This window comes from Rhincodon typus, chromosome 2 (assembly GCF_021869965.1).
Source record: "Rhincodon typus isolate 14 chromosome 2, sRhiTyp1.1, whole genome shotgun sequence".
Taxonomy (NCBI): Eukaryota; Metazoa; Chordata; class Chondrichthyes; order Orectolobiformes; family Rhincodontidae; genus Rhincodon; species Rhincodon typus.
Genome location: NC_063333.1, coordinates 129,055,153 through 129,066,648, shown reverse-complemented (window position 1 = coordinate 129,066,648; position 11,496 = coordinate 129,055,153). Strand labels below are relative to the sequence as shown.

General features: G+C 43.2%; 1 pseudogene; it reads right to left on the bottom strand.

Annotated features, from left to right (window-relative positions):
- Positions 1-11,496, bottom strand: part of LOC109910932 — a 496,846-nt pseudogene that overhangs the window by 86,134 nt on the left and 399,216 nt on the right.

The window sequence follows — 11,496 nt, the reverse complement described above, 5'->3', positions numbered from 1 at the left end:
TTTACCTGGACCATCTCTAACACCTCTCTCCCCTTCCTGGACCTCTCTGTCTCCATATCGGGCAACCACCTAGAAACCGATATTCATTTCAAGCCCACCGACTCCCACAGCTACCTAGAATACTCCTCCTCCCACCCACCTTCCTGCAAAAATGCTATCCCCTATTCCCAATTCCTTCGCCTCCGCCGCATCTGCTCCCAGGATGAGGCATTCCACTCCCGTACATCTCAGTTGTCCTCGTTTTTCAAGGACCGTAACTTCCCCTCCTCGGTGGTCGAGAACGCCCTCAACCGTGTCTCCCACATCTCCCGCACCTCATCCCTCACACCCCGTCCACGCAATAAAAACCAAAAAAGAATCCCCCTCGTCCTCACGTACCACCCCACCAACCTCCGGATCCAACGCATCATCCTCCGACACTTCCGCCATCTGCAATCCGACCCCACCACCAAAGACATCTTTCCCTCCCCACCTTTATCTGCTTTCCGGAGGGACAACTCTCTCCGTGACTCCCTTGTCCGCTCCACACTCCCCTCCAGCTCCACCACACCCGGCACTTTTCCCTGCAACCGCAGGAAGTGCTACACCTGCCCCCATACCTCCTCCCTCACCCCCATCCCAGGCCCCAAGAAGACTTTCCACATCAAGCAGATGTTCACCTGCACATCTGCCAATGTGGTATACTGCATCCGCTGTACCCGGTGTGGCTTCCTCTACATCGGGGAAACCAAGCGGAGACTCGGGGACCGCTTTGCAGAACACTTACGCTCGGTTCGCAACAAACAACTGCACCTCCCAGTCGCGAACCATTTCAACTCCCCCTCCCATTCCTCAGACGACATGTCCATCCTGGGCCTCCTGCAGTGCCACAACGATGCCACCCGTAGGTTGCAGGGACAGCAACTCATATTCCGCTTGGGAACCCTGCAGCCCAATGGTATCAATGTGGATTTCACAAGTTTCAAAATCTCCCCTCCCCCTACCGCATCCCAAAACCAGTCCAGCTCGTCCCTGCCTCCCTAACCTGTTCTTCCTCCCACCTATCCCCTCCTCCCATCTCAAGCCGCACCTCCATCTCCTACCGACTAACCACATCCCGCCCCCTTGACCTGTCCATCCTCCCTGGACTGACCTATCCCCTCCCTAACTCCCCACCTACACTCACCTTTACTGGCCCCATCCCCGCCTCTTCGACCTGTTTGTTTCCTCTCCACCTATCCTCTCCTCTATCCATCTTCTATCCGCCTCCCACTCTCTCCCTATTTATTTCAGAACCCCCTTTCCCTCCCCCTTTTCTGATGAAGGGTCTAGGCCCGAAACGTCAGCCTCTCTGCTCCTATGATGCTGCTTGGCCTGCTGTGTTCATCCAGCCCTGCACCTTGTTGTCTAGGTACTGGACACCTCTGGTACTGCAGGCAGCTCCATGTAAAAGGCAGAACTGGATCCTGGAGCAAGGTAAGTAGTATGTATGGACTTGCAGCTGGATGAGGTCATTCAGACCACTGAGCCTACTCTGCCATTCAACAGGAACACGGCTGATTTGATTACTCTACATTTCCACCTACCCTCCAATAACTTTTCACTCCCTTGCTCACTAAGAATCCACTCATCCCTGCCTTAAAAAAAATCACGAGCGTGCTTCCACTGCCTTTTCATGAAGAGATGTACAAAAATGTATGGCCTCCTGAGAGAGAAAAAAAGTTTCTCCTCTCGTTTCTGTTTTAATGGAGCAACCCCTTATTTCTAAAACAGTGAGCCCTAGTTCTAGTTTCTCCCACAAGAGGAAACAGCCTTTTCACATCCACCCTGTCAAGGCCCCTCAGGATCTTATATACATTTCAACCAAGTCACTTCTTACTCTTTTAAAGTCCAATGAATACAATCCTAATCTGTAACACCTTTCCTCATAAGATAACATGCCCATTCTCGGTATTAGTACAGTAAACCTTCTCTGACCTACTTCCAATGCATTTATATGCTTTCATAAATAAGGAGATCAAAACCATCAAAACGATTCTAGATGTGGCCTCACCATTGCCCTATATAACTGAAGCATTACTTTTGTATTCAGTTCCCATTGCAATAAATGAAGACATTCTATTAAGATTCCAAATAAATCGCTGTTCCTCAGTACTAATCTTCTGTGATTCAATCACAAGGGGACACCCAGAACACTATCTATAGCCCTTTGTAATCTCCTACATCCCTTTCATAACTTATTTTCCAATCTTTCATTGTGTCAGCATATTTAGCTACTGCACCTTCAGATCATTCATCCACATCTTTTATACTAGTTCTAAAAAATTGAGGTCCCAGCAATGATTTTTTTTAGCATATCACTCATTACATCCTGCCAATCAAAAACTAATTCTGCATTTCTGCCTGCTTTGTTCCTGTTAGCGAGCCAATCTTAAATCCATGCCAATATGTTAACTCCTATACCATCAGCTTCATTTTCCCATTTGATTTAGCACCTTTTCAAATGTCTTCTGGAAATTAAGGACCATACATCCACCAGTTCTTCCTTATCAACAGCATGTATAACTTCTTCAAAAAAACTCCACAAAATTGTTTAAACTTGAGGGATTTGGGCATTAGTGTTCATGAATCACGAAGAAACAGCATCTAAGTTCAGCAGGTAATTGGGAAAGGAAATGGAATTTTAACGGGAAAGAGGTCTAAAAGTAAGAAGGTTTCGCTGAAACCATTCAAGGCACTAGACAGATCACAGCTGGAATATTGTGAACAGTTTGGGCCCCTTAGCTAAAGAAAGATACACTGGAATTGGAGGCAGTTCAAAGAAGGTTTATTAGATTGATCCTGGTAATGGAGGGACTGTTTTATGGGGACAGTTTGAGTAGTTTGGGCCTGTACTCACTGAAATCTACAAGAATGAGAGGTGACCTCATTGAAACACACATGATTCTTTGCAGACTTGACAGGATTGATGCAGAAAGAGTGTTGCCCGTTGTGGGAGAGTCCAGGATCAGAGGGTATAATCTCAGAATAAGGGGCTGCCCATTTAATACATGCAACAGTGAACCTGAAATTCTTTACCACAGAAGCTGGGTGGCGAAGTATATTCAAAGCTGACAGAATCAGACTATTATTCAGTAAGGGAATTAAGGGTTCGTGGTATTATTGGCCTAGTGGTATTATCGCTAAACTGTTAATCCAGACACCCAGGTAATGTCCTGGGGACCTGGGTTTGAATCCCACCACGGCAGATGGTGGAATTTGAATTCAATAAATATCTGGAATTAAGGATCTAATAATGACTGTGAACCCATTGTCAATTGTCAGAAAAACCCATCTGGTTCACTAATGTCCTATAGGGAAGGAAATTGCCATTCTCACCTGGCCTGGCCTACATGTGACTCTAGACCCACAGCAATGTGGTTGGCTCTAAACTGCCCTCTAGGCAATTAGGGATGGGCAATAAATGCTGTCTGGTCAGCCAGACCTTCATCTGGACAATTAGGGTTGGGCAATAAATGCTGTCTGGTCAGTGAGGCCCTCATCCCGTGAATGAATAAAGAAAAACAAAGAGAAAAGGCAGAAAAGTGAGGTTGAGGGCTATCGGATCAGCCAGACTTCACTTGAACGGCAGAACACACTTGATGGGCTAAATGGCCACATCTGTTATTATGATCTTATGATGTTATTATGTCTTATGATCTTAATTCCAAGTATCTTTTTGAATATAGCATCAGTCAACTCTCAAAACTCTTTATGTTCCGAAGTGAAGGAAAATGTTTACTTACTTTCATGTGAATTGCACATCTCCCAATAAATTTTATCTTCCTGGTCTTTCAACAGATCAAAGTTTTCTATCAAGTGAACTTTATCCTGGGATCCCCCAATTTCCAGAAGCTGTTTGTAGTTAATGTTGCCTATGCCCACAGCGATCACGATGATGCCTTTATTCCTTAGGGCTTTGGCTGGTTGAAGGACCTCATCCTGTGCCTCTCCATCAGTTATCACTATGAGGTACTGTGGAACGTTAGGGCGACCACGTTTAGCTTCATCGAAATAGTCCACTGTAAAGTTTAGTGCCTTGCCAGTGTGAGTATTCAATGCAATCTTTTGCATGTCACCAATTGCTCTGTACAGATCATTTTTTAAGAAATATGTGTTAAGCTGAAACATTAGTTTTACTTCTGTGGAATACTGTATTAACCCAATTTGAACCTTATTAGGTGCAATATTGCTTTTGTTTACAAAACTTATCATGAATGATTTCATTTTCTGGAAGTCAGGTTCTGCTATACTCTTTGATCCATCGATTAGGAAGATGATGTCAGCTTTACGGTCAGGATTGCAAGCTGAAAGAAAATAAACCAGAATAGGTATTTTAAAAATGCTGTGAAAATCAGCTTAAAGAAAACAGCAATCTCACAATTTCATCTATATTATATATACGATATAGATAGATATATGTATATACACACATGTTCACATGTATCTCATACACTGGGCAGATTTTTACACACAGTTTAATTTCTGTTAATACTTTGTTATAAAGATTTTAATAACATTTTCAATGTAAACATTTATAATAATGCCAATGCATTAAGACCTAAATCACAACAAATATTGCTTCAAACATTGCTAGTATTTACTTCAACAAACATTCCAAAATGTTAAAAGGTTCAGTAGGGTTGGTAAAAATGTACTATTTCCTCTGATTAGAGAATTATAAATTGAGGTTTCAAAATCTTAGGATTCCAGGTTCTTTGAGAAATTAATTTTTCCACACACAACTGTATTAAAAATCTGAATATTTTCTAGCCAAAAGACTGTGCATTCTGAGATAAATGCGCTTTTGAGACTGGGATCTGTAGACTTCCTTTTGTTATGCCATCATGGAATGTGGAACCAAGGCGAATTTGGTGGCATGGTGCCTCACAGCGCCAGGAACCTGGGTTTTTTTTACAGCCTGTAACTGTCTCTGTGGAGTTTGCACGTTTTCCCTGTGTCTGAGTGAGTTTCCGCTGGGTGCTCTGTTTTTCTCCCACTGTCCAAAGATGTGCAGGTTAGGTGGATTGGCCATGCTAAATTGCCCACAATGACCAGGATTATGTAGGTTAGTTAGATTAACCAGGGGAAATGTGTGATTATGAGAATAGAGTGGGAGAGGCTTGGTTTGGGTGGGATGCTCTTCAGAGGGTTGGTGCAGACTCAATAAGCCAAATGGCTTCTTTCTGCACTGTCGGGATTCCATGATTCTAAGTAAATGTAACTGACATTCAGATCAACCACAGTATAACTGAAAGGGGAACAGGCTCAAGGGGCAGTATTGCTTATTTGCATCCCTATGTTCCATCACAGTTCATCCAATCAAAATAATTAAAAAGCTTTTAGAAACAAAACTTTCAAATGTCATTTCATTTCATGATAACTTGAGATTTCAGTTGCCCAAAATTAAACTTTAAATGGAATGAGAAAAATAAGAAGTCCATATTGTGAAATGTATTTAGTTTTTGCAATTCTTTTAATTCAGGCCTCAGTATCCTCCAATGATCTTTCTATTAATAAGTCAACATCAGCTTACACAGATCCTGCAGTCAAACTATGTAATATAGATGTTTTTAATTGTCTTGTCGGACATGGATATCACTGACTGCCCAGCATTTATTGCCCATCCCTAGTTGCCCTTGAGAAGGAGGTAGTGAGCTGTCTTCTTGAACTGCTGCAATCCATGTGCCGTTGGAGCTGTTAGGGTGGGAATTCCAGAATTTTGACCCAGTGACAGTGAAGAAGTGCCAATATATTTCCAAGACAGTATGGTGAGTGGATTAGATGGGAACTTACAGGTAGTCGAATCCCTATGCATCTACTGACCTTGTCCTTCCAAATGGAAGCGGTCATGTGTTTGGAAGGTGCTGTATGAGGATCTACGGTGAATTTTTGCCGTGGATCTTGTAGATGTACACACTTCTGCTACTCAGGATTGATGGTAGAGGGAGTAGATGCATGTGGATGTGCTGCTAATCAAACAGGCTGCCTTGTCCTGGATGGTGTCATTTTCTTGAGTGTTGATGGAGCTGCACCCATCCAAACAAGTAAAGAGTATGCCATCAAACTTCTGGCTTGTGCTTTGTATCTGGTGGACAGGCTTTGGGGATTCAGGAGATGAGTTATTTGCCACAGTTTTCCTATCCTCTGACTTGCTCTTGTAGTCGTTGTATTTATGTGACGAGTCCAGTCAAGTTTCTGGTCAATGGTGATCCCGAGGATGTTGATAGTGGGGAAATTCAGTGATGATACTGCCATTGAACATCAAGGGGCTGTGGTTAAATTTTCTCTTATTGGAGATGGTCATTGCCTGGCATTTGTGTGGTTACTTGCCACTTGTCAGCCCAAGCCAGGACTTACTGCATTTGCATAAGGACTGCCTCAGTTTCTGAGGAGTGGCGAATGGTGCTGAACATTATGCAGTAATCAGTGAACATTCCCACTTCTGATCTTATGATGGAGGGAAGGTCGTTGATGAAGTAGTTGAAGATGGTTGGGCCTAGGACACTAACCCGAGGAACTCCTGCACAGATGTCCGAGAACTCAGGGTAGCATGGTGCCTCACAGCACCAGGGACCCAGGTTCAATTCCACCCTCGGGCGACTGTCTGTGTGGAGTTTGCACATTCTCCCTGTGTCTGCGTGGGTTTCCTCCGGGTGCTCCAGTTTCCTCCCACAGTCCAAAGATGTGCAGGCTAGGTGGATTGGCAATGCTAAATTAGCCCATAGTATTCAGGGATGTGTACATTAGGTGGGTTATAGGGGGATGGGGGTGGGTCTGGGTGGGATGCTCTGAGAGTCAGTGTGGACTTGTTGGGCTGAAGGGCCTGTTTCCACACTGTAGGGATTCTATGATGACTGACCTCCAACAACTATGACTATCTTTCTAAGTGCTAGGTAAGAGTCCAACAAGGGGATAGTTTGCTCTCTGATGCCAATTGATTCCTGTTTTTCATAGGGCTCCTTGATGGCACACTTGGTCAAATGCAGACTTGATGTCAAGGGTTGTCACTTTCACCTCACCTCCATAATTTGCCTGTTATATTGGAGACACTAAATGAAAGAGTGCTTTTCTAAATTCAGTGATGATATTTTTTCAAAATAAGAACAGCTTAATTTGTATCACTAGGGTCATTCACTCATCAGTTTTACAATTATGGATTGTCATGGAATTAAATCCCCCTCTTTGTTGAGGGGGGGGGGAAATGTGTAACAAAATCACCAATTATCATTTATGACAATGGAATTTGGCTTTTCCAGTCACTGTAAAACCTCGAGCCTGAATCATAAAGCATCATGACAAAAGAAATCCATTTGCTTTTAAAAGTATTGGGCCGATTTGATTTGAGTTGGGGTGGGTAATGCAAGACGAAACGATTTCTGGTTTGTCAAACTACCTTTACCTTATCCCAGGAGGTCACAGAGTGGGGGACAGAAATTACACGCAACGTCCACAGGAAAGAATCCCTAACTGATGTGGAGAGGGGATTACTGTCAGAGGGAAAGAACAGAAACTGGAATTTTAAAGTGCAGGTCTGATGTAAGTAGTGATCATTGTTTACCTCAAACCGCTGACCTTCAGAAATTATCTCAGGAGTGGTGTAGATCTGGAATCAGGGGTACCTCGTATGCTCTTGGATGCCCATGTAGAGGATGTTGAAAGCCACGGGGGAGAGGAGAGACATCCTCTTCATGGACAATGGGAGAAGGACAACCAAAGCAAGCCTGCAGGACTTAGTGATTTTGAGCAGTAGAAACACAGAATACGGATGCTAAGTCTGGTGGTGGAAATCCTTCAGTGACCTCATTGGTGACTGCACTCCTCAGCTCTCAGGGCAGGCTTCTGGGTGTCCCCCTCTTCAGCTGGGAGACCAGCTGCACAGCCTCAGAGGGCATGTAGTCCCTGAGCATAGGATCAGTGCTTCCCATAACACTTAATGATTTATTTGAACAGTTGAGTGCCTCTGAGAACCCATCTATATTGAGTTAATTATTTTTAATGAACTTGTTCAGAAGTGTCATGACACACCTTGGAAGCAGGCGGGACTTGAATTCAGACCTCCTGGCTCAGAGACAGGGACTCTACTGCTGCACCAGAAGAAGGCTTCAGTACTGATTATTCAACTACTCACAAACACGATCAGGTGACTTTGGCCTCATGGATAGGCATCTCACTCTATCCTATCCAAGTATGGGAAAGGCCATACGATCAGTGATCTTTGGGCATATGCAACAATAAGTACATTCATGACCACAGTGACTGATGGCTAGTGGCAAGACATGATAACAAATGTGGGTCTTGATGATGAGGGAACAGAGCTCTGTGGCTGGTTCTCGGTCATGTCCAGGTGCTTATTTTTTTAGGAATCATTCCTATGAACGTACAAATATGTTCTTCTGGCCCCTTGTTCTCTGGATGATCAAAGTTCTGCCTTTGCTGCAGGGGATGTGACTACTCGTCACTGCTAGGCCTAAAATCCTGGAGTTGAAACTCATTGTGAGTTGCTGCCTTCCTTGGCTGAGTCAGTTATCCAATTTAATTGGCCACCTTTTCCCTTGTTCCTTTCCCCACATTGCCAGGAGGGCACGGACCAGCTAAATTGCCCAAGCACTAACAGGTGACTCCACTCAACACCTGTGCAGTGCCAAGGCTGCCCATCTCTCAAGTGCACCCCAGACCATTAAAACTGGCTGCACAGTAATTCCCTGGGTGGTCATAATCTGCTGTCTAATCTATACATGTTATAAATGTACAATCCATGCAACCTTAATGTTTTATAAGTAAAAAAAAAATCCAAATGTTGGAATTAAGAGTCTAATGATGACCTATAATCCATTGTCAATTGTTGGAATAACCCATCCAGTTCACTAATGTTCTTTAGGGAATGAAACTGTTACCCTTACTTGGTCTGGCCCACACGTGACCCCAGACCCACAGCAACGTGGTTAGCTCTTAACAGGTCTCTGTGCAATTAGGAATGGGCATTAAACGCTGCCTCGCCAGCAATGCCCTCTTCTCTTGAATGAACCAAAAAAAAGTGCAATTTCACAGGTTGACTGCCCTATGAGTGACGAAATGTTTCTTCACCTCAGTCCTATATCCTGGTTCGAGACTCTATAACTGGGGATATATCATCCCTGTGTTTCATCTCCATAGCCCTGCTGGAATTGTGTACATTTTAATCAGATCCCCGCCCATTATTCTAAACCCAAGTGAATACAGATCCAGTTGAACCAATTTCTCCTCATATGGCAGCCTTGCTACACAGAGTGAGTCTCTTGTGGCACTGTTTCAGTGGTGAGTGTATCCTTTCTTAGGTAAGAAGGTCAAAACCACCAACAGTATTCCAAGTGCATTCTTACCAACGTCCTGCATAAAGAATGGACTCAAATCTATTCTCTAACTCCTTGAAATTGCAAGATCGGATCAGCCCCTTGAATATTGGTGTTTTGTGGTGCCTCTTCACTCTTCTGGATCGGATACTGAGTCCAGATAGAAAATAATAGTGAGGTGGCTGAGTTAAACCATCTCAACAGAAACAATGGAACTATTTCCAAGCAACATTAGACCACCAAATTCTTGGAGCCATCTCTCACCCAGATAGTTTCTGGATTTGTACCTTTGTCCTTGTGTCTCATGAATCTCCCTAAACAAACAACTGATCATTTCCATAATAGGAACTGGTAATGCTGGAAATGCGCAGCAGGTCTGGTAGCATCAGAGGAGACGGTATAATAGTATTAATATTTCGGGTCAAAGACCTTTCAACATTCTTCATTTTAATCCTCCCATATGTCTCAGTTTTAAAGCTGCACAACTAATAACTGCAACTAAGGATTCTGCATTAACCCTTTGATCGCTTGACTTATGATCAGGCAAGGTACATTCATCTTCACTTCAAAGACCGCACTGCTAACTCACTGTCATGATCATGAGACATGATCCATCGCTAACTCATTGCCATTACAGAAGACCATTTTTACTGGTGCATGGAGATGGTAAAAAGTGTTACTTTAGTCTTTGCAATACTAATGAGAAAGTCACACATGGAATTAGTTTTTTAAGAACACACTGATTACAGTGAATGCTATTTCCATACCTTTGTCGAGACAGATAGTCTGTCCAATTTTGTTCTTTATTTCTGACAGAGCATCAAAATGTTGTATATAAAAAACTCTTTCGTCAGCTCCCGCAATGAGCTGAAGTTCACTTTCCTTTGCAGCACCTACACCAACAGCATAGACAACGACCCCCTCTTGTCTCACTTTCATCGCAGGAGTCGTTACATTATCATGTGACTCTCCATCTGTGATGGTGATCAGCAAACGCTGCACTTCAGTTTTCCGGCTTTGCCTTGCTCTATCGAGATAAGTCGTCATATAGGTTAATGCGTTGCCTGTTTTAGTGTCTCCTCCAATTTGACCAATTCGTTCAATTGCTCCCACAAGTTCCACTTTACTGGTGTACTGAGTTATTTCAAATTCAGGTTGTACACGATCTGAATACTGCACAACCCCAACGCGAACCTGGTTTGCACCAATACTGAAGAGCTTCACTATATCAGATAGAAATGTTTTAATCTCTTCGAAGTTGTGAGCATATATACTACCTGACCCATCAATCAGGAAAAATATATCGGCTTCTTCAGTTTCAACACAGCCTGAAAAAGAAAGGGACATTGCTTCAGTTACTTAAAAAAAAAGCTGGAACACACAGCAGCACTGACGCTCACTTGTAGAATTTATTCTAACTCCTGCTTTCAAGATTTGCTATTTTTCACTTCTATTTGTAAGACCATGAATTTGGTAAACCTGCAAAGAAAAATTGCAAATTAACAGCACTTAAGCTATGTTAAGCTGCACAGCAAAAAAAAAATCATAATTCTTCTGAATTAAGAGAGGAAAATAGCGTCGCAGATGGCATCAACTTGAACATCAAATATAAAATTTGGGACTTCATGTGTTCACTTCCCAATCCATCTTGAACTGTGCAATCTCACCTGAAGTAGCAGGATTGAATGTAACTTTGATGTAACACTCAGGCTAGGGGCTGGAAGTTTTGCAGGTGACTGTTTCAGGTGCATGAGCTGAAAAGTACATACAGGTGAAAGGGCAGGAGAAGATAAGATCAGCTAACTGGTTTTGATAGCCATGCCACCACCTATAAGATGAGAAGTCGAGGAGCAAGTCCAGAAGGAAGAGGAGGAAGCAGAAGAAGCTGAACAGCACATGAGAATAAAAAGTGGACAACTCCTTGTATGTTCATGACTAATTCAAGTGTGAAAACAGAAACTGTAACACCAATCCACCATTCACCAATCGTCTCATACTTCTTGCCTTCACTTGACTCTCAAAATTGGAGAAATTCAAGCTTTGCAAATCTGATTCAGTAGCAAGTACCAGATTTTGCCATTGGGTTTATGTATGAGGCAGATTGCTAGTTGGTGAATGATGATGGTATGGTGAATTCAGCAGTGGT